Below are 24,034 nucleotides of genomic sequence, written 5' to 3'. Positions count from 1 at the left end.
AAATTGAGGGTTACAGAGTAATAAGTGCTATATTACTTAACGGATTTTCGATTCGTAAAGGTCATTATACTAGTTTTATTATAAAAGGAAAAATATGGTATGAAGTGAATGATATGACTCAAAAAAAGAAAAAAAAGAATTGGCTGTGAAATTCAATTTGTTTGTTGGAAGGCAATAAATTTTAATAATAAATTCATAAGATAATAAGCAATTCATAAATAAAATACAAGAATAATCTAACAAAACGCAGTGATATCCAAAAGAATTACAATAAAATTTTAAACCGTACGGTAAGTCTCGCAGATACTATTCTTCTGCTCAAAAAACAAAAATTTCTGTAGTATAAATAAAACTGTCTTTAACAAAACGATACTGATATCAAAAAATCTGACACTAGATTTCTATTATCAAAATCTGTTATTAATTTCGAATTTTCTTTAAAAAAAAAATGTATATGTTAAATATATGTAATAGACAATAATAGATAATAAACAGTGTTTAAACTTTACATATAATACGCAAAAAAAAGAAAAAAATATTACAAAACTCTAACCGGCCCGATTTCATTTGTATGTAATACATTTATAGAAATAATACAATTCTTATGATTATTCGTTGTTTAATGAATGAAATCAGGCTGGTAAGTGTTTTGTAACAAATTTTTCTATTTTTTGTTATTATATGGAACGCTTAAACATTGTTTATTATCTATTACATATATGCATATTTTTTAAAGAAAATTCGAAATTAATAACATATTTTGATAATAGAAATCTAGTGTCTTAGCTTTTTTGATATCAGTATCGTTTTGTTAAAAACAGTTTTATTTATATTACAGAAAGTTTTGTTTTTTGAGCGGAAGGAATGATATCTGTAAGACTCTTACTGTACGGTTTACAATTTCGTTGTAATTTTTTTTTAATTGTACATACATATAAATTTAATCGCAACTATTAATTCTTGGTTTATCAATTTTGTTTATAAAAATGTTTAGGAACGGATAAAAAACACGTTCCAAAGAAAAACAAAAGTTTGTGTTTGATTTATACTGTTTATACATAAAACGTTTTTAATACCGTAGTTTTTATTACGGTGTTATGCACGCGTGTACGCGTGTAGGTGGATAAATAAAGTATGATAATGGAAGGAAGTGGAAGCTAAACCAGAGTAGTTGAAAACTATTGTTAGAGCATACAGAAGGTACGGAAAGAGAGGAGGGGTAGGCAGTACCGTGACAACGTAAAGACACATGCTTTTCGTTCTTGTATAAATGGGTCGCATTTTGTATGATGATGATGATACGAAATACCACGATCTGTACGGAAGAAATAAACGAGTGACTGAATACTGTGTACTGGAAAGGTAGTTAGTATTTCTACTCCGATGGGAGGGGTTAGTTTTCTGTGCGGATAGATCAGCGAGACGATCAAGCAGCAGCTATCTTGCTAGCTGTGTGTGTTGTGTGGGCGGGAGTAAAAGCGACCTAATAGTACTGGCATCTATCGGATATATATTGTACTAACATTCAATCCTCTTCAACTGCTCGTTGGCCCAGTGTCGCTTCGACTATCCGAGGATAATGTTATTTGCGGCGACCCGGTCCGGTCTCGCGAACTCTTTCGAATATCAACTCGTGTCGATGTATTACGATTATTTTCCAGTTATCTTCTAATTATTATAATAATTTATTTCGTTTCTAAAATGTTTATTATTTTAATATTTATTGAAAAAAATTTAGCTCGTTAATTTTTAATATAATGTGTATTAAATAGTAACTTGATCACATGGATTAAATAAAACTGTATGACAGTGTTCTGATAAAATAAAAAACAAAAAAAATAAAAAGTAGTTACGACGATAAAGATGTTTCGATCTATTATTTAATTGTGATTAATAATTGTTTTAAATTGATAAAAAATACGGACAGAAGTGATTTTTTTTCGGGTGATAAACGCAATATAAATAAGTTTAATAAATAATAAATAAAAAAATTATCAGTTATGATAGGTCAACCACATTTTTCTGTGTTTCCAATTTCTTGTGTCTTTATAATATTGCTGTACGTTATCTCCAATCATCAATTGTCTGCAAATAACCTAGGTAAGTTTTTTTTTAAATATTTCAACATGAAATTTAAAAGTTCTTTCTTTTTTTAAAACCGTTTATGTAAATTTATTAAGTAAATTCGGGTAATTTTAGAGATAATTATATGTAAGAAAATTATGGTTAAGCGAGAATGAAAGTAAGAAAGGCAGTAAAGATGAATGACTTTTCTTGTAATATTTTTTCTTCTGCTTGTATTTTCGAAAAGTTATTATTGTTTTTTTTTATGACGGATGTATAATTGCATCCTCAATTAAAATATAATTATTTAACACTAAATCTATACTTTACTAATACTGTAAATAAAAAAAAAAACAATCGGATTAAATAAGATTTTTATTGTGAATCAAAGTTTGTAAAAATAAAGAGGTATACAGCTGAATCTGTGAGAACATCTCATTTCATAGCAACGGTTCATAAGGGGATGGAGGTTGTGGTCCACACTATTACGTTTGAATATCTTTAAATTTTTCGATGAATACGAAGTAATTATATTACAATCCGATCAGCTAGTCGTCCGTTTGTATGTAAATATTAAATAGGTTTATTTTTGTACTCAGATTCGAACCTAGAACCTTAAGTTCAAAAATACCGATCCATTTTTTTAGTGGTATTTACTAATCTCTAACTACCTTAAGGTGGTCCGTACTAATTTTGTTTATCTTATATCTCTGTTCTTTTTATCTTTTCTTTTTTATGTAATTTGTAAATACAGAGACATCCTCCTGTTATGTACAGTAATATAATATAATAGACCAATTACATCGTAATATCTTCAGGAATAAATTGATACAAATATTAATTAAATTTCAAGAACTTATGGTCTTATTTCAATAAAAGAAAAAATGAAATAAAAATGGTTTTTTATCTTATAGCTTTTTTCAGCAACGGTATACGATTTATATATACATATATATATATATATATATATATATATATATAAACTTAATATAGAAAAAAAATAATTTTATAATTTTTCTGTATATTCCTTGAATTCCGGATAATTGGATCAATTCGGAACCGGCACTAAATAACCATATTAAGCGAATAGCCGTATTAAACACGATTTTGACGAGAAATAAGGAGGCACAAATAAATACCGTATAGTATATACTAATTAAATAAACACGATATTTTTACAAAATTTTATTTCTAACCCAGTTTTAAAGTTACATAAATAAATTATTAATTAAAAAGATGATTTAATTGTTTTTGTAATCTTATATAATTAATAAAAAAATGTTTGATAAACAAAAGTACAATTCAAAATAATATCTTTTATTGTCACTAAAATACAAAAATCTTACTGTTAAACTTCTTGAAAAAATTTTTCTATTTTGCTCTATTGTCCCCCCTTTCATTTCTTGGCGTTCTACATTTTTGGAACAGATTCACAATTCTGTTAGCGGGTTTCCTTCGTTACCTTCTTGCATAAAATACTGCTGAAGGCCGTCAATTAATTTTTTTAAACCTTATGCAGGTACATATTTGACCTCCGGTTCGTTTAATCATTTTCAACTTTTTTTTTTTTAAATAATTTTTTATTATTTCATCTTAGTCCCACTCGACTTGTAATAAATAATATTATGGTGACCAGTATGTACAAAATTTTTCTCCTAGTTGTTAAGGAGAAGTGATCTCCCATCCTATAGCGTTTAAACGACGATTAAACGACTTAATAAAATTGTGTTATTTTACGAGCAAAGTTAAGAGACTTAAGAATTAATGGGCCTTAAAAGCGGGATTTTGGGCCGTTAAACCGGCGTAATTTTATATTAACTATACCAATATGTTTCTGTTGTTACAAAACTGTTTCAATTAAACGGCTGTTTCGATTAACCGGTAGCCTTGTTAACCGGAATTTATTGTTTTGATCGTAAAAGTGTCAGTTCTCAAAACACTTTCTTTTTTTTATACTAATCTGGTATTATTTGGCGTTAAATTGAAATCGGCGTTAAAATAATTTACTTCAATTTTCAATAGACGGCTTTAAAAAATTGCATTCGCTTTTGTGTAGGTAATGTAATGAACGATGATTAACGATGAAATTTTTCAATCAAGGATTCAAACCCGGGACTTTATATATACTCGTATATAAATAAAGATTGAAATTTGAATATAGACTGAAGTGTATGTATGTATTAAATATATATATATATATATATATATATATATATATATATATATATTTTCATACTTTTACCTCAACATTAACGGGTATATTTTTTATTTTTATATAGTAATCATAATATTTGATTTAATAAGTGTAATTAAATATTAAAAAGAATTAATGTTTTACAAAACAATATTATTATAATTGAATTGTTATCTCTTGGGTTATGTGCTATAATTCTTATGTATGCCGTAGTAATAATAATATTATTAAAGATATGCTTTATTATATTTTTTTTAAAAAAAAGAAAGAAGAAAAAATTAATGAAACACTTTCATCATTTCTCTGGTTGCTGAGAGTTTGTATTTGTTTTTACAAACACTTTGCTACTGTAAAGTAGCATGCTTGTAAATCATTTACAGAATAAAAGAAAAAGAATAAGTAATATAAAAATATGTAATTAATTAGATGCGCGGAAGTTATTTTTACTACCTTTTTCGTGGTAGCTGAAAGAAAAATACACTCAGCCTTTATATTTGTACTTATTTAAAATAAAATCTAATTTCAATACACTTCTGTATCTGTATATGTATATATTATGTAAAATCATATTCTTTTATTTTAACAGCTGAAGGACAGGTGATACTAATTATTATTAGTATCAGGTAGTAAATACTTTTAAAAACTAAACTACGGGTTTTTATAAACAAAATAACTCTCAAAATCATGAACCCATGAACTTTCAATAACATGAAAACCGTCATCATCATTTACAATCTAAAAATAGCAAAATAAAAAACGAGATATTTTTATATCCAAAAAATTAACAATAGTATATTTAATTACATTTCTCTCTCTCTCTCTCTCTCTTTTTTTTTTTTTTTACTTGCATTAAGTAAAGGAAGTGTGATCGTGAAAAATTTCACTTTCCAGATTTCAACGGAAATATCCATTTTGACTAGTTACGGCGTGACGTCTGTACATACTTAGGTATGTATCTCGCATAGCTCAAAAACGATTAACCGTAGGATGGTGAAATTTTGGATTTAGGACTGTTGTAACATCCAGTTTTGGCCTTTTCCTTTTGATTGCAATCGATTAGGCCAAAAAAGCCCAAAATCCAAAAAAATTTGGATTTTGGACGTTTTCTTAACTACAGTAATAAGTAGTCATTGAGAGCTTTTCAACGATATTTCATAAGTGGTACTTATTTTCATTGGTTCCAGTGTTATAGCAAAATAAAATTTTAATTTATGAAATTTTTGGATCTTACAAGGGGAAGGCAGATATATGTTCAAATCTGACTTCATATACATTTATTTTTTTATATATATTTTTTTAAGTTTAAATATATTGATTTATTATTAATTATTAACCTCTGATTATAAAAAAAAACCTACAATAAATAATAATTCAATAATAATTAAAAAAAGAACAATTTCAGAAGTTATTAATGAAATAAAATTTTATGTACTTTTCATTTTAATTCAAAAAATTGTTACCGTGGTTAATAATTATTAATAAATCAGTATATTTAAAAAAAAAATATATATATATATATATATATATATATATATATATATATGTATGTACGTATATGAAGTCGGATTCGAACCGATGTGTGTATGGTTACGGATCCAACACGTTCTCACTTACACCACATAACTATTTGGGCGGCGTAAAACAAAATTAATATATAAAATAAATTCTGATACGGACACCACAAAAAACACAATGAAATTGTGTAACTGTCCATTCTATTAAAGAATTGGAGGATCGTTTTTCACTTTCAAATGAAATAAGTTTAAATGAAATGCACGGAAAATTGTTTATGTAATTTAATAGGTGTACAAGGAAGTCATATTGTGTTCACATCAGATTTTTTTTTTGTAGAATGGAAGAGAAATACCTCCATCTTTGTACATAGGAAGGATTTTAATAACATACGAGGATATCGTACTGCTATAGTACGACTTTATAAAAGTTCATATTTAATTATTTTTACTGTGCGTTCGTTATGTAAGTTATTGGATCTGAAAAATTTCTCTGACGAACATTTCTTGTGCACTATAATTTTCTAACGGTAGTAATGAAAAAAAAATTAAACAAAAAATAATACAACGTTTTCGGGCGGGTAAATTCTAATATAGAATTGTAAGTAATGTAAGCTAACTTTTCATTTATAATGAGTTAAATTTATATCTTAACATAAATATTCGTAGAAGTTTCTTGTGGTGTATTTAACATTTTACTTTTGCATTTGCGTATTTTTGGTAAATATATCTAATGAATACGATTGTTTCATCGAGAGTTTCTCTTTGTTATTTTAATTTAATAAATGTTTGTTAAATCTGATTATTTTGATGTAATACATACAGATTAATTTGTTTTTATGAATTATTATTAGAATAACAGTTGGTCATTATTTATTATATATTTATTAACTGTATTCGACGTTTTACCGGGTTCATGTTTACTTTTTTCTTTTTAGATGTAACATATCTTTCCAATTAAAAAAGTGTACTGTTTCAGATGGATTTTAAATAAATCTTCTTTAACCTTTTTTAATATATAATCGATTCCATTATTTTAATTTTATATTATTTGTATAAGCAAAATAAAAATATTTCTTTTTACTGAAAGAGGAAACTGCGGAAGCTGATTAAATGTGTTTTGTATCCTACACACACGTAAATACGAATTATGTCTTTTGGTGTATGTTAAAAAAAATTGTAATGTTTTTATTAAATTCTGTTCTACCCGATTAAATAAGGAGCAGTGCTCTTAATTTAATTTTTTTCTTTTGTTTTTGAAAAAATTCATGTAATTTTTATAGTCATTTTGTCCTTAAAAACTTTAAAAATTTGAAAGATCATTTTTCATCAAGAAAAAGCAGAGTCCATCGTATAAAATATACATATGTGTGCGCGCGCGCACGTGTGTGTGTACGAAGCTTGTTAAAATATTTTTAACAGGATGCATTTGTAGTATTTGGTTAGTATGTTTAATTCCAGCACCTTTTCAGTGATTTTCTTGAAATAGGTAACAACCGATTCGTGTCAGTTACACGTTACTTTTTATTTATCGAAAATTAAAAAAAAAGAAAATTAGTTAAATTCATTAAGTGGAGTATTCGTTCTCAAATTGGGCGATAACGCCCTCTTGTGGGCGCTGAAGGCCTTCAGAAAGGGGGATAGAAGACCCACAGATGGCTGATTAAAAAAAAAGGAAAAAATTATGTTTTCCTGATATTTCGAACTAAAATTAAATACCTACTACACTAAATATACTACTGTACTACACTAGTAGGAAAAATTAAAGGGACACTTGTATTTTATAATAAAAAATGATTGTGTTCAAACTACTTTAACTTTGCAACCAAAAGGTTTAGAGAGACGAATAAAAAAAAATTAAAGCTTGAATACTCACTTTTATCCGTAAAAAAATTGGATTAAGATTTTCAAAGATCATCGAATTAAAAAAAAAAAAATCAGCGAGTAGAAAAGTTTTAAAAATGTGAACGCTTTTCCTCGTGTTTGATCGAGCGCATGCGGGAAACAAAATTTTTTCAGTAAATGGATTAAAATTGTTTGAATGAATTAAGGCTTTAATCTTTAATTAATTTTTTTTTGTATGTCTGCGATTTTCCTGAAATAAAATATTTCACTTTAAAGAGAAAAGGCCACTCTTGTCTTTAATTTTGCGTATCTCCTGATCTAAGCAACGTATTGATACAAATGAATATGGAAAATAAAGGGTTTTGATCTAGCTTTAATGACAAAGTGTGTGGTCTTTAATGTTGCGTTGCAGTTTTTGGCTTTTGTTCATTTTGCGCCGAGGTATTTAAATCTTTAGAGTGAGACTGCAACATGTATCACTCGATCTCTGTTAAACCCAAAATCATGTTATGTATGTATAATTTTTCAATTGAAAGGTTTGTTTTAATTATTGTACTGTTACATTGAATATGCTATCGGTATTGTTGTTATATAACTATATAGATACAATTATAATTTTTTTAAAAGCAATTTTAATAAAAATACTTCCAAATATGATTAAATATGGGCCCTAATTGCTCTCATTTAGAATGTAAGTTTCAACTCAAAAATAAGATATACCACGTTTAAGAACAATAATTGTAAATTAATTTAAGTTTAAACATTTTGGGGGCGCTAGAAGGATTTTGATTTTCATTGTGGGCGGTGGGCGAAAAAGTCTGAGAATCAATGAACTGGAGTTGAAATTCGATTGAAAATATTTTTGAAAAAATATAAAATCTATATGTACTGGTCGATCTGGTCTCGGTTCTCTCGTTCGACCGTCTAACCAGGGGGTTCCGTTCCTTGGAGACCCGGGGGGTCACGTCGGGCCGGGTGAACCCAGGGGCTTCCCAGGGCTGCAGGCTCGCTTCACTCGCAATTCTTGCCAGGACCTTGTGTACGGGAAAGTACACGCACTTTTGAAATATATTAGTGAAGTAGAAGGATTAATATTTTTTTGTTTTAAGAATATCTTTCATTCACCTTCAATGGGGATAGGGCCTTGGTCTTTCGTTTAAAACTTTCCCTGGGAGGATAACACATTCGGCTTTATATATAGGATAAACCGTTTAATAAATTCAAACAGGTTTTTCGAAGTGACTAAAATTTGTTTAAAATAATTAATTGTGTTACAAAATTAAAAATAATTAAAAAAAAAACACAAGTTGCATGTTGATGTATTTCTTGCTGATTTAATAGTTAACATACTTTTAAAGTTTATTTATTCTCTCTCTTTGTGTGTGTATGTGCGCGTGTGTATATAAAGTTATATCCCACAACTGTATAATGGTTGTAGGCAATCTGACCAAAGATCAAAATCACTCCAAAAATTGGTATAATCATTCTCATGAATAAAAGCATCCCGTACAAGGCTTATTAAGGATAATGAGGAACAATGTAGTTTCTAGTTGACTAAGCCGATTTACTGCTGTTTATCAGCTTGTCGAAGCCTACTGAAATGCAGTTAATATTATCTCAAATAACATCTTCAATCTGTTCACAACAGGATCCGGCTGTTTAACAAATATCAGTACATTCAGCGAAAGCATCGTTAATAGGTGCCAATTGTGTCTCAGATGCTTTGATGTATTCACAGTCATTCTTATGATTGTGAGGGATGGTTTAAAGCGGCAACATTATGTAACCCTTTAAGAAAATTTCACTCATAATGTAATCTTATTAAGCCGGGCATGTGATCTTGTTAATCTTGAAAATGTTGTCTTATTGGTGATCATATACATTTTTTATAAAAATAAATCGTAGATATGAGAATTAATGTACAAATGTTTTATTTTATAAATTAAACAATTTTAGATCGTGTTAAAAATGTGATTTAGTACGTCTAAATCACCATCGGCCATTTACGAGCGTTAGAAATAACGATGTCGCCATCAGAAACCATATCGTTTTCTTTTTCTTTTTCCTTTATAATAAAAATAATTTATTTGCTCTTTCAATAGATATGTTGACATAATTTATTAAAAATCAATTGGATCGTGGGGGTTTTACCGTAGTCATTTTTTTTTTTTTAATTTCTTACTTGCTCCTGTTAAATGTTTGATAAGGTTTAACCTAAATGAGAAGAAGCACTGAAATGATTTATTATTTTTTTTTTCAACAGACGAGGGTACAGTTCTTCCCTACTGAAATGTTTTTATTAAAAAATATGTAGTCCGTATACTAAAGTCTATCCTTGCCGACCTTCGTGGCTGAGTAGTAGGTAGGGTCGGGATTTCGTGCGGAGGTCCCGGGTTCGAATCCTGATCAGCTATGACATCTTTTCATACGATACTAATTTCCACCAGGCTAATGACTACTATTGATGCCCGCTATCTCATAAAAAAAAAAAAAAAACAAAAAACAAAGAAGTCTATCTTTTATTTAAGTAAATTTAAATGGAAGTAGTTTTTTTTATTAACATACATAAAACAAGAAGAAAAAAAAATTAAATTCAACGTTGTAAATTTTATTTACATGATTAATTTTTTATGTTTTTTAAAGAACATTTATTCTCAAGTTATTTACATCGTATTTGATCTTAAGGGCAGTTAATTTTGTCGTTCTTATAACAGGCCATATATACGAGTATATTATAGACTATATCAGCAGTAACTTTTTAATAGGTCGTAAATCTTTGTTATGATATTATTGATTTATTAACATAATATAGTATATTTACTGTGATTTTAAACGTGAATATCATTTTATACGTAGTTTTCTTCGTTTTCCTTCAGTTTTTATCTTTTCACGGTTTAAAATTGTTATTTATTGTTTGATTAACTACTATAACGTAAGTTAAAGACTGTAACGAACGATGTGTTTATTTATCAACATTTTTCATAGTACAGTAACAGTTTTGTTGTACGTGTTACTCTATACGTGGTTGCTTGCAATATGTTTATAAATTAAATAAACATTTTTTTTTTGTCTTGGACAAATCTTGGAGAGCTGCATCAAACCAGTCATTTGACTGGTTTGATGCAGCTCTCCAAGATTCCCTATCTAGAGCTAGTCGTTTCATTTCAGTATACCCTCTACATCGTACATCCTTAACAATTTGTTTTACATATTCCAAACGTGGCCTGCCTACACAATTTTTTCCTTCTACCTGTCCTTCCAATATTAAAGCGACTATTCCAGGATGCCTTAGTATGTGGCATACTAAGGCATCTTCTTCTTCATCTGTTTGTCGCAATACCTCTTCATTTGTCACTTTATTCACCCATCTGATTTTTAACATTCTCCTATAGCACCGCATTTCAAAAGCTTCTAATCTTTTCTTCTCAGATACTCCGATCGTCCAAGTTTCACTTCCATATAAAGCGACACTCCAAACATACACTTTCAAAAATCTTTTCCTGACATTTAAATTAATTTTTGATGTAAACAAATTATATTTCTTACCTTAGGCTCGTTTAGCTTGTGCTATTCGGCATTTTATATCGCTCCTGCTTCGTCCATCTTTAGTAATTTTACTTCCCAAATAACAAAATTCTTCTACCTCCATAATCTTTTCTCCTCCTATTTTCACATTCAGTGGTCCATCTTTGTTATTTCTACTACATTTCATTACTTTTGTTTTGTTCTTGTTTATTTTCATGCGATAGTTCTTGCGTAGGACTTCATCTATGCCGTTCATTGTTTCTTCTAAATCCTTTTTACTTTCGGCTAGAATTACTATATCATCAGCAAATCGTAGCATCTTTATCTTTTCATCTTGTACTGTTACTCTGAATCTAAATTGTTCTTTAACATCATTAACTGCTAGTTCCATGTAAAGATTAAAAAGTAATGGAGATAGTTAAATAAAATGTCGGTTATAAATAAAATTGAAATTTTTAGGTAGATTTCATAAGAAAGCTACTTATAACGGGTACCGTGATTTGACTTCCAGAAAATTTCGACATATCTTCGCGTTTCACATCCCCTAGACCCCAAAACCACCGTCAGTTCAAAAGTTTATATATATATTTCATTTTCTTGTGGACACGATAACTGCCGTAATTTTGCGTCAATCACTTTCAAATTGATACATTAAATATAATGACCCAAAATCTCGATCGAGTTCGTTAATGGGAAAAATCGGATCATGGTGGTGGAAATTGGGAGGGGGGCTTTTTAGAAAAAACAAAATACCGCTATAACTTTCAAATCGCTTTAAAGTGGTTGTTAGTCTTCTAAACATTACCTAAAACTTTTGTCTGAAACAATTTTTGATATGACCAACCCTTACGGGAAGAGGTGTCCAAAATTTTGCTGGAATTGTAAGAAGATGGAGCTTGTATGCTAAACATATGAAACTTTTACACATGCAACCATTTTCTTATTGAGTAAATTTGAATTTTTTCTTAACTTTAAAGATGAAAATCTTTTTCATCCCCTACTTAGCACCAGTGAAATCTACCTCCGCCTTCCGGCGTGCCGAAAGGGATTTTTTTCTATTTACTATTCCAAGAACTCTATTCATAAAATAAGCTGACAAAAACGTTTCTTGGCTAGTTCTCAATTAGGTTGAAAAACCTCCAAGAATTGGAGAAAAATGGCAAAAAAGATCCAAATATTCAATAAAAGAATTTGGGTTTGATTTGACCCATTTGATCAAATGACGTTTTACCATAAAAATTATACGGTATATAAAAAGTAAATTTAGAGAAAAATCAAAATTATTAGTAAAAGATTTTGGGATTCAAAATGGCGTTCATCAAAATGAAGATTTTTTTTTTGTAAAAACATTTGACCTCTTGTAAAAACATTTTACTCATGGAAAATTTTTATTATTACCCATACCTTCAAAAACAGAGTATCAGAATTTGTAAAAATATTGTTAAATTCTTAAATTGGGTCCCTTTAAGAAAAATCTGATGTTGGACACTACATGACTTTCTACTACGCCTATTAAATTACATAATACACATTTTTTGCTGCACTTCATTTAAACTTACTTTGTTTGAAAGTGTGGTACGATCCTCTATTTCTTTAATAAATTTGACAATTTCACAATTGTATTGTGGAGGACACTACATTGCATCACATTTTTTTGTGGTGTCTGTATCAGCATTATATATTCGTTTACATATTCATTTTGTTTCTCGTCTCTCAAGTACGTAGTTATGCAGTGTAAGTGAGAACGTGTCGGATCCGTAACTATGCACACATCGGTTCGAGTACGACTTCATATACATATATTTGTTTTTAACTTTTTTTTTTTAATTTCATTATACTGATTTATTAATAATTATTAACCTTTGTAAAATTTTTGAAATAAAATGATAAGTACATAAATTTTATTTCATTAAAAATTTCTGATTTTTAAAATTTTTTTATTGTTATTAACTTATTATTTATTGTAAAAGTTTTTTTTACAGAGGTTAATAATTATTAACAAATCAATATATTTAAATAAAAAAAACACAAAAAAATGTATATGAAGTCGGATTCGAACCGATATGTCTTCCCCTAGGAAGATCGTATTTCATTAATTGAAATTTTATTTGGCTATAACTCTGGAACAAATGTTAATAAGTAACACTTGTAATATATCGTTGAAAAGCTTTTAACGGGGGGGGGGGGGGGCTAATTATTGCAATTAAGAAAAAGTCCAAAATCAAAATTGTTGGGCTTTTGTGGACAGATTTCGTCCAGTCGATTGTAGTCCAAAGCATAGGTGCACAACTAGATGTTACAACAGTCCTAACTCCAAAATTTCAACATTCTACGGCTAATCATTATACGAGATGCATACGTACATTCGTTTTATGTACTCTTAAAAATGTGTGTATGTAATTTAATAGGCGTACAAGGAAGGCATGTGGTGCCTACATCAGATTTTTCTTAAAACCTAAGTGAAATTGAGATCTGGGATTATTTTATTTTATTTCAATTTATTAGATGAAAAACCTGACTGAAGCACCAAATCTACCCCTTGATTTTTCCCTAAGAATTTTAGTAAGGTTTCATTTCACAAAGGGAACAGAAAGCGACTACTTGTTTCGCGAGCCGAAACTCTAACTAACCCTTATTCTGATCTACGTGTATATGAAATTTTTTCATATCATAAGGCTTTAGATTCATTTCCCGAGAGATGACCGTGCAATTTGGAATCATTCTGTACATTTACAGTGTGTTTCTAGAAACCGTTTCAAGAATTCACGGATGGTTCCCCCAAACGAAATAAAAAAAAAACTTTTATTTCAACAAACGTTCGGAAAACTTAGTTTACCGGCTCCGTTTTTTTGTATCTTTAACATAAAAATGTATTTCTCAGAAACGGTTAATTGTATCGAGCTGAAAGTTTGTATATTGTTAGTGTACCTAAAGGATTTATTGTATCAAATTAATGAACCTGATCTCTCAATCTGTTTCAAAATGGCGGCCATGTAAACTTTTAGTTGTTAATACCTTTGCAGCCGCTTGTTTATTTAAATTTTATTACAAAAAAAATGTTAAGCGTTTTATGAAAAAGAGAATGACACCTTATTTATTCAAATCCGTTCATAAATAACAAAATTATGGCAAACATTCTTTAAGCGAGTGACTTTTGAATAAAAAACCAGTTTTCATTTCCTCCGGAATAAAACTAAATAACTCGACTCGATTTCGATTGGAATAATTGTATTTATGTTATCACGTAATAAAATATAATAGTTTAATAATAATGAAAATATTGCAATAAAATAGAATGTGTAGTTTCTTTTATTAATGCTTTATTACCTGATATTACAATTCATTGCTCTTAAATAGATTTTAACCGCAAAAAAAAAAACAAAAATAGTTTAATTAGTTTCTGTTTATTAAATGAAAAATGAGTAATGCAAATTATTTTTCAATATTAACATTATTTATTATTGTAATATTTTCGTGATTTCAATAATATTTTATTTATTTAACGTTTACTTCTATTACTGTTTGGCGTATTCCTGCTTTTAATTTACTTATATTCCCTTATTTTTTCAACCATTTATTTATATCTGTGTTTAATTTTTAATTCTTTCGTTTATCTACCTGTGTTCATGTGTGCATGAGGATCTTCTATTTGATAAAAAACATCGCGTGCGAACTGAATGTGTTGGATACATATGGTCCGTAGATCGGACAAGTTGTAGAACCCGGTGATGATGTTCTTATAACATAATGACTGTGTTACATTTACTGTTATTATAATATTTTACTGTTTGTTTTTGTGGAGAGGTCATCATTGGATGGCCCTCTCATGTGATATTTTAATATATATTTACGTGCGGTTTCGTCAGGAGTAACCGATTGTGAATTTATATTCTACAGAAAAAAAAATATATCTATATACCACGCATATATAAATACATTTATATGTAGGTGCTCCCTAGTTCAGTAGCGGTGAAAATTAAGCCAAAGATTGGATATATATAGCCAAATTTTATCTTTCTGGTGAACGAATTATCGAAAAATAGAAATACACCGTTTACAAATACTATTAAACAACATCCCATCCCTGAATTCCATACTCTTAAATTTATTACTTCCTTGTACGAAGTACAGGGAGTATTGTGATCGCGAAAAAATTTCGGTTTTCAAATATCAACGGAAATATCCATTTTGTCCATCCCTGAACCCATTTTGACTAGTTTCGGCGCAACGTTTGTTCGTACTACGTGTGTATCTCGCATAACTAAAAAAACGATTAGCCGTTGCATATTGAAATTTTGAATTTAGGATTTTTGTAATATTTAGTTATGCACCTTTCCTTTTGATTGCAATCGATTGGACCAAAAGTGCCCAAAAAACCCAAATCCAAAAAAAATTGGATTTTTGACTTTTTCTTAACTGCAGTAATAAGCTTCAATTGAGAGCTTTTCAACGAAATATCATAAGAGATACTTATTTTTATTCGTTCCAGAGTTATAGCCGTATAAAATTTTAATTAATTATATATTTGGGTTTTACAAGGGGAAGGCACATCGGTTCGAATCCGACTTCATCACCTTTTTTTTAAATTAAATATATTGTTTTATTGATAATTATTAATCTCTGATTGTAAAAAAAAATCTTTACAATATATAATAATTCTATAATAACAATAAAAGAAAGAAAATATGAAAAATATCAGATCTTAGTGAAATAAAATTTATATTTATATTTATGTTTATATGTAACTTAACAGGCGTGCAAGGAAGTCATGTGGTGTCCACATCAGATTTTAAAATTTTAAATAACGTAATTAAAATCGCCACCGAACCGGTGGCCATCCTGATCGTGATTTGGTAATGCCACACGAGACACATGATGGGACCGGTGGAGGTGTGGATTTTGTCCCCGGTTCCTGCGCGGACCGGAATGAGGTTGCGTTACCCTTGCTAGGTGATCTAAACCGGTCAACTTATTTGGGTGTAGGTCTGAATTTCAATGTTGCGTAAAATACAATTTTGATCGGTATGAGTGTAGCACTGATTTTTTTTCACATTTTCGGCTGGGTCGACACGCCGCGGTACCCGGTAAGAAGATAATTCAGTTGTGGGTGTCAAATTTTAGAGTTACCGGTTCAGCTTTGAAGAAGAAACCACCAGGTAGGTCACTGCTATGAGTAGCATGTGTTGTGTTCGAACAAAACACATTGAACCGGTTAGACAAGCAGTTACACATTCTCCACGTCGTTTAGTTCTTGAACACGCTGCTGCGTTACAAATTTCTGATCCGACTGTAAGGAGAATTCTACACGCCGACTTGGTGATTCTGTTATCCCTTTTATAGTTTCATGGTTTTATGGTTTCCTTACAAACCGATATAACATCCTAACAAACTGTTATATAGTTTCATCCTTACAAAATGATGGTGGTGCAGCAGCTAAATGAACGCGACTGGATTAGTCGTATTGCTTCTTGCCAGGCTATTCTGGAAAATGCTTCGGTGAACTCGATTGTGCTGTCGAGTGAAAGAAGTCAATTTTCATTTATCGGGTTGTATTAGCAAACAAAACTTCCGATACCAGGCAGAAAATAATCCCCTACTACTTCACGAGCACCCTCTGCATTCTGAGCGAATGCTGAATTTGGAATAGTAGGGCAATACAATTTTGAGGAAGAACGGTATACAGTTAATTTTAAAATAGAAAATAACTGCCCGAACGTAATGTAAAAATGATACACGAATTCTTGCTACCAACACTTAATGAACTCTGAAATCAAGCCGAAAATTTATGGTTTCAACAAGACGGGGCTACTGCTCACGTAGCAAGTCAATCGATGAATTTCCTAAGGGAAATGTTTTCCGGACGTCTTATTTTACGATGAGGATTCATCCCATGGCTTGCACGGTCACCCGATCTTGCAGCATGTGATTTTTTTCTCTGGGAACATTTAAAGGCTGAAATATTTAAACAGACGTCAAGAACCCTCGATCGTTTAAAAACTGCTATCCATAAAAATTTCGCCGCTATACCATTGGAAATGACAAGAAAAATAATGTGGAATTTCAGGGAGAGGTTAAAGCCTTATACAGGTCACTATCACTGTTATGAACATCGTAATTTTTAAAAATTGATAAAAGGTATGTGAAATAAATGGCAAGCTTTAAGAATATATTTAAATTTTTTTGTAATTTTGTTGTTACGTGTTTATTTTATTTACATTTCAAATCGGGGAGTTATTTTTGCTGGATCCTCAATAACCTAATATCATTCATAAATTAAATTTATTCTTAAGAAAATTATTTGAAAAAATTAAAGTAGAAGAATAATTTTTATTTATTCACGTATACCAGAACAGAATACGCCGGAAATTCTTTGAAGTTTCTTCGAATTCCTTTTCTTATATTATTTATACCTAGGTCTCTCACCCTATAGTTTTAGACATTTTTTTGTGTCATCATTTTGTATAAAAATAGATAAGGGAAATACAATTTAAAAGTAAAATAATATACTGATTTTAAAAACCCTGAGAAGTAAGCACTCTTTAAAATATAGCTTTCTGAAATTAACTCGAAATCATCAGTTAGTTTTAACACGACTGCCCAAAAATGTTTAATGTATTTAGGTTGTATGTATGTTTGTTCCACCGCAGCAGCTCATATGTATAATACTGATTATATGTATGATACTGCGTTGGAATCCTTACGTTACCGGAAGTGCTTTATTCGAAACCTAAGAACATTCGAATTCGAATGTTCGAATTAGGAGTTACAAAAATTCAGTACAAAAAAGATATTTCACTTACCTAAATGAAAGTTGTACGAGGTGATGCAGGGACTCTGTTAAAATCTATAAATGTTCAATATGTGCTCCTCTGGTGACACGGCACACATCAACACGAAAGTCTAGCTCTTGTCAAACTCGTTCTAACATGTCATTTTCGATAAAGTCGATTGCATTGATTATGCGATCCTTTCGCTCAGCGTTATCGTGCGGCATCGGTGGGATAAACACCTTATCTTTCACGTAACCCCAGAGAAAGAAATCACATGGCGTGAGGTCTGGTGATCTTGGTGGCCGCAGCATAATGTGTTGGTCTTCATCAGTCGCACGTCCTATCCAGCGCCGAGGTAACGTTGTGTTAAGGTACTGCCGAACCTCGTTATGAAAACGGGCAGGACAACCATCTTTATGGAAAATGAAGTCGTTGAGTAGCTGAGGCATAAGCCATAATTGTAACATATCCAGGCATATCATGCCGGTTACTGTCGTTTCCGTAAAAAAGAACGGCCCATACACTGCTTCACGAGAGATCGCACAAAAAACGTTTACTTTTAGAGAATCCCGACTGTGTTCCATGTAAGCGTGTGGATTTTCATTTCCCCAAACTCGCACGTTATGACGGTTTACTTTGCCGCTAATATGGAAAGTAGCTTCATCGCTGAAAATTATCTTGTTTAGAAAACCTTCATCTAACAACATATTTTCCTGTAACTGTAAACAAAAATCGAGCCTACGTGTTTTATCTCCATCAGAAAGACGGTGGATTAATTGAAGACGGTACGGTTTGCATAATAAACGTTTACGGAGAACTCTACACACTGTTGTTTTCGGAATGCCTAATTCTCTGCCTGCAGCCGCAGTCGATTTTGACGGGCTGCAAATGAAACTTGCACACGTTCGACATTGACTTCTGAGGTTGATGGATGACCGGTTGATTTTCGCTTGCACAAGCAACCGGTTTCACTGAATTGTTTATACCGTGCACGAATTAAATTGTCACTTGGTGGCTCCTTATGAAATTTCAACCGAAACGCACGTTGGACAGAAATTACTGACTTTGACAAGTGAAATTCTAACACACAAAACGACTTCTCGCTTCCCGTGGTAGCCATTTTCTCTACTGTCGACGCCTAGGGAGAAAATGGTTTACTAACTGCCTAGTATATGTAGAAAAAACTATTTGAAGTACTCTTTCGTACAGTATTTGTTTTATTCTTATGAGTGAAATAGTTTTTTGTTAATGAATTTTCGAAACTCCGAAGAAAATTATGAAACGCCCTGTATATATATGTGTGTGTGTGTGTGTAAAGGTGGTGGGCTGGCTGGCTCTACTTTTTTGTATTCTACATGTAAAACTAAACAAAAAATATGCTAGGAAAATGGTAATTTCTCCTTTGTTCTCTCCCCGTCTGCCATTTTGTTATTTTTATAGCAAAATTTACATCTCAACATCGGGTAGACGAATCACATTAATATTTTATAAGCGTTTGGGTAATAAGGTTTTAAAAATAGCAAAAAATCAGGATTAATATACCTTCGCAAAATTACAAAATGGCGGCCATGTTTATTTTTCAATCCGTTATATCTCTATAAATATTAGTTTTATCAAAATTTAGGTTATTGTTAAAATAGTAAGCCTTTTATTTTCAACAAAATGTCATTTTATTTTTTTAAAATCGGTTAACAAGTATTGGAATTATGGCAGAAAATTGATGTTGTAGTTTTGTGTCATAATTATTAGGTCTATTATCGTGAGAAAATTATAACTTAATTTGATACTAATTTACAATACTAGAATTAACAATAAATAAAAACAATTAATATTTTATCAAATTGAACGTAAAGTGGGAGACATGATAACACACATAATTACATGAATTTTACATATAAATATGTATGTAAAACCCATGACAATGTCGGTAACGTAAGGATTCCAACGCGGGGGTCACACATCTAAATCGGTTAAGTGGTTGAGCTGCTACGGTGGAACAAACATCCACATATGTATGTATACACCCTAAATACATTACACTCCTTTTTGGGCAGTCGTGTACAAATTGATTAAAGCAATATTTTTCGCTAGTGTAGACGATGTAAAAAGTATAAACTTTCTCTCAAAAAAATGATTCATTTGCTGTGTTGATTAAGGAATAGGGGTCCACAATGGTAGCATTTATTTCATGATTATTACGGTACTTTTCTCTTTTGGTTGTTGTTATTTTAAAATAATTTTTTTTTCCAAATACTATTTAATTTTAATTAGTTATAGTTATTTAAGTAAAGCATACAGCATTTAACTATACAGAATCTCTTATTCAGTTTATCAAAACATACATTCCAGTTCTTTAATCATTCCTAAATCAAATAACTCCATCTTGGAAAACTGCGGATAATTCCCCAATTATCGGCTTTTCCCCAAAAGCGTTTATCCAAATCATAAAAATTTAACGACGACAATAAAAAACTCTTCTTTTTTTATTTTTCAAGCGAGCTTGAAATTAATCGGCAAATATTTATCGGGGCTAGTATAAAAAAAAATTATTCACCTTGTTTGAAAGAGGTAATTTCTTATTACGTAACGTAATACTTGGCGGGAAGAGAGAAGGAGGTGGCCTTATTTTGCTTCCGTTGCTATTTTTTTTTAAAATAAATTACCTAACCGTCTAATAAATATCTGCAGACCATTTTATTTCAATTTAATTAATTTCCTTTTAATACAACTACAATATTACTGTGCTAATGAGAATTTAAATAATATTAAAAAAATACAACCTCAATTTTCTCCAACTTCATTTAACGTGTATATTAGATATATAGGACTATTAAATTACATTTCAATTAAATTGAAAAAAAAAAAATGTTTTTTTATGTTTTGTATTGATTGTTTTTTGACAATTAAATAGGTGAGAGTGGGGGGGGGGATTTTTATAACCGGATGCTAATTACTGATCTCAATGTATTAGACTAATTAAAATTTTTATCTCATTAAAAATGCTCTCCTTAATCGGGATATGAATTCAGAACCTGTGGTATAAAAAAAAACTATTATCTTAAAGATATGTAATATTAATTTTAATAAATAATATTTTTAATGGTTTTTGAAAAATTTATTTTTCAAAAACCTTTAAAAACGGTTGGATTTTAATTCAATCGTCAAATGGACCTTTTTCAAAAATTGTTTAGTTATTTTGTTGAGAAAAATCGACTACTGGTCGTGTTGTAAATTTCTTTCCCCATAATGGGAGGTTTCATTGGCGGCTCGTAACTAAAATTAGTGGGGGTGCTGCTCCAGAAAATCTTAAGCCTTTGTTTTAAAGTTGTGTAAAAGGAATCAAACATGTATAAAAAGAAAATTTATTCGGAAACTTCATAAAATACTATAAGAACAAAATCAAACATTTTTCACTTATTTTAACCTAAATTGTTACAGTTTAAGCTTCATCTGTTCATTTAAAAATGAAATCCATTCTTCTTTTTTTGAAAAAAAAACAAAAATTAATCAAATAGAATACCTGGAAGCAGGATAGTAATCTAATTCTACACTTCATCGCATTGAAAAATATGGTACACGGTTTTTAAGCACAACACACGCGGAGTAAAAACAAACTACCTTCCACCAGCACGTCAGGGCCGGCACTGTGGGAGCGACAGCCCCCTCTCTCCCTCGCAGCCTCACGTGCAGCTAGCTTCCTATGTGCACAAATGCACAACAGTCCAACACTACGCCGCTTGAACCGTGAAGTGCACAGTTCCGTGCTAAGATTTTGTATCTTTTTCATAAACTGGGGTTGGTTGGTGACATTAAGCTTAAGGATTATATTTTGTACAAGTATAAAGAACGAATTAAAGAAAAAAGGAGTCATTATATTAAATGTTATCGATAATATCAAGTGGAAGTTAGGGGTCCTACAATTCAACAGTGCCTTTACGCGAGGCGCTACTGGAGAGTTGTTAAGCAAAAAATTACATTTCCTTCTATATAAATAATTTCCCTAATAATAATTTCCCTCGATCGTTTAAAAACTGCTATCCATAAAAGATTCGCCGCTATACCATTCGAAATGACAAGAAAAGTAATGTGGAATTTGAGGGAGAGGTTAAAGACCTTGTACAGGTCACTATCACTGTTATGAACGACATAATTTTTAAAAATTGATAAAAGGTATGTGAAATAAATGGCAAACGATGTTACTTTAGAATATATTTAAATTTTTCGTAATTTTGTTGTTACGTTTATTTTATTTACATTTCAAATCGGGGAGTTATTTTTGCTGGATCCCCAATAATCTAATATCATTCATATATTAAGTTTACTTTTAAGAAAATTTTGAAAAAATTAAAGTAGAAGAATAATTTTTATTTATTCACGTATACCAGAACAGAATACGCCGGCAATTTTTTGAAGTTTCTTAGAATTCCTTTTCTTATATTTATCTATACCTATATCTCTTACCCTATAGTTTTAGACATTTTTTTTGTCATCATTTTGTATAAAAATAGATAAGGGAAATTCAATTTAAAAATAAAATAATATACTGATTTTAAAAACCCTGAGAAGTAAGCACTCAGCTGTCAGCTGTTTTTTTTTTTTTTTTTTTTTTTTTTTTTGGCAGTAGTGTTGTTTAATATTTTTAATCCAATTATTTAAAATTTAGTACAGACTTCAAAAACAGAATATTAAAGAATAATTTACAAAAGTATTATTTTTTAATATTTCATTGATTTTTCCAAATAAATGCCGAAGTCGTTAATTTTGTTACTAATGTCTTGCAACTTTATTTTCCTGATACGATATGGTTCGTTTCCTTTGGTGATTTAAAATTTTCAATTTGAAAACAGGCAATTTTATTATTTTTATAGTTATTTTATTTTATAATTGGCTCTTTTTTTTGTAAAGAAAAAAGTAAAAAAATATAAAGACTTTACAACCTTATTTCCTGTTTTAAATTTATTTTATATTAATATAGTTTTAAACATGGTGTGATTCGTTTGCAGATTTATCCGTTAAAAGAAGAAAAATGCTGTTTCGTCATTAACTGCGTAAATCCTTTGATGTTTTTGAACATCTGTTAAAGACGTGTGTAGGCGATAAGTTATACGTAAATTCGAGTGCAGAAATTACTTTTCTGTTTCATTCTCTCGTAATTTATACTTTTTTAAATTTATTCTTAATTTATCTTGATAATCCCTTAGTTAAATCACTCTACCGATTCATATTTCATCCCGTTTGTAATTTATTATTTATAATATCATTAACAACAATGTACGTATAAATAAGAAATAAAATTTGGTTCCGAAAAAATTATTTATTTTAGGTGTTTGATATCTGATTTTTTGAGTTGAGAAAGAGATTTTGTAAAATTGCGTACTCTGTAATCTTGAGGAAGCCTTTTCCTACAATTGTCATAGGAAATATATTGAGATCTTTTAATATCATCCTGTGGATGACATTAAAGAATCTCAGTAGCATTGAAGGTGTTGTATTTTAGTTTTACGCCCCCTATTTTTTTCGTATTTTTTCGCATAAAAATTACTTGATATAGCACGTTTTATAATAATGAATGAATAAATCATTATAGAAAAAACACTAACATGCTGTTTTATACCGGTCATTATAAACATTCTCCTTACTAACATAATGAAGCGCGTTTCCGGCTCGATCAGGATATTGAGAGATTGACAATTGAAAATGTTTATTTAACAATTTATTGATTTAAAATCATAAGTAAAACAAGACAAATCAATAATAATGACAATAATAAACGATAATAAAACAAATAAATAAAAAAAGTATAGTAATCACAACCACAAAAATAATCAAATAATATTAATAGTAACAGGAAATTAAACAACATCTCACAATAATAATTAAAATAATGACAATAATGGCAACAGTATAGTAGTCAATTTGTATTTTTATTTGAAAATCCTTACCTACCGATTGATGTTTTTTCCATATGTTAGGGGTGATGAGGGAAGCTTAACTCCATATTTGTAACATCCCCCCTCCCATAGATTTTTCAAAAACTCTAAAAGTTTTTGAAATGCGTTTTTCTCTGAATCTATTCATTTTAGAGAAAAGTTTTTCAAACGAAAAATGTAGAGGACATTCTCCTC

At 30.0% G+C, this 24,034-nt stretch overlaps 1 long non-coding RNA gene across 1 annotated transcript in view; it reads left to right on the top strand.

The window, feature by feature from the left end:
- Positions 1-23,046, top strand: part of LOC142327931 (uncharacterized) — a 45,610-nt gene extending 22,564 nt beyond the window's left edge. The window contains exon 3 of the long non-coding RNA XR_012757128.1: positions 22,913-23,046. This is a non-coding gene — a long non-coding RNA (uncharacterized LOC142327931). The remainder of the gene's footprint in view (positions 1-22,912) is intronic.
- Positions 23,047-24,034: the final 988 nt, after the last annotated feature.

Source organism: Lycorma delicatula, chromosome 7 (assembly GCF_047948215.1).
Source record: "Lycorma delicatula isolate Av1 chromosome 7, ASM4794821v1, whole genome shotgun sequence".
NCBI lineage: Eukaryota > Metazoa > Arthropoda > Insecta > Hemiptera > Fulgoridae > Lycorma > Lycorma delicatula.
The sequence above is the reverse complement of the archived record's forward strand: the minus strand, read 5'-3'. Positions and strand labels throughout refer to the sequence as shown.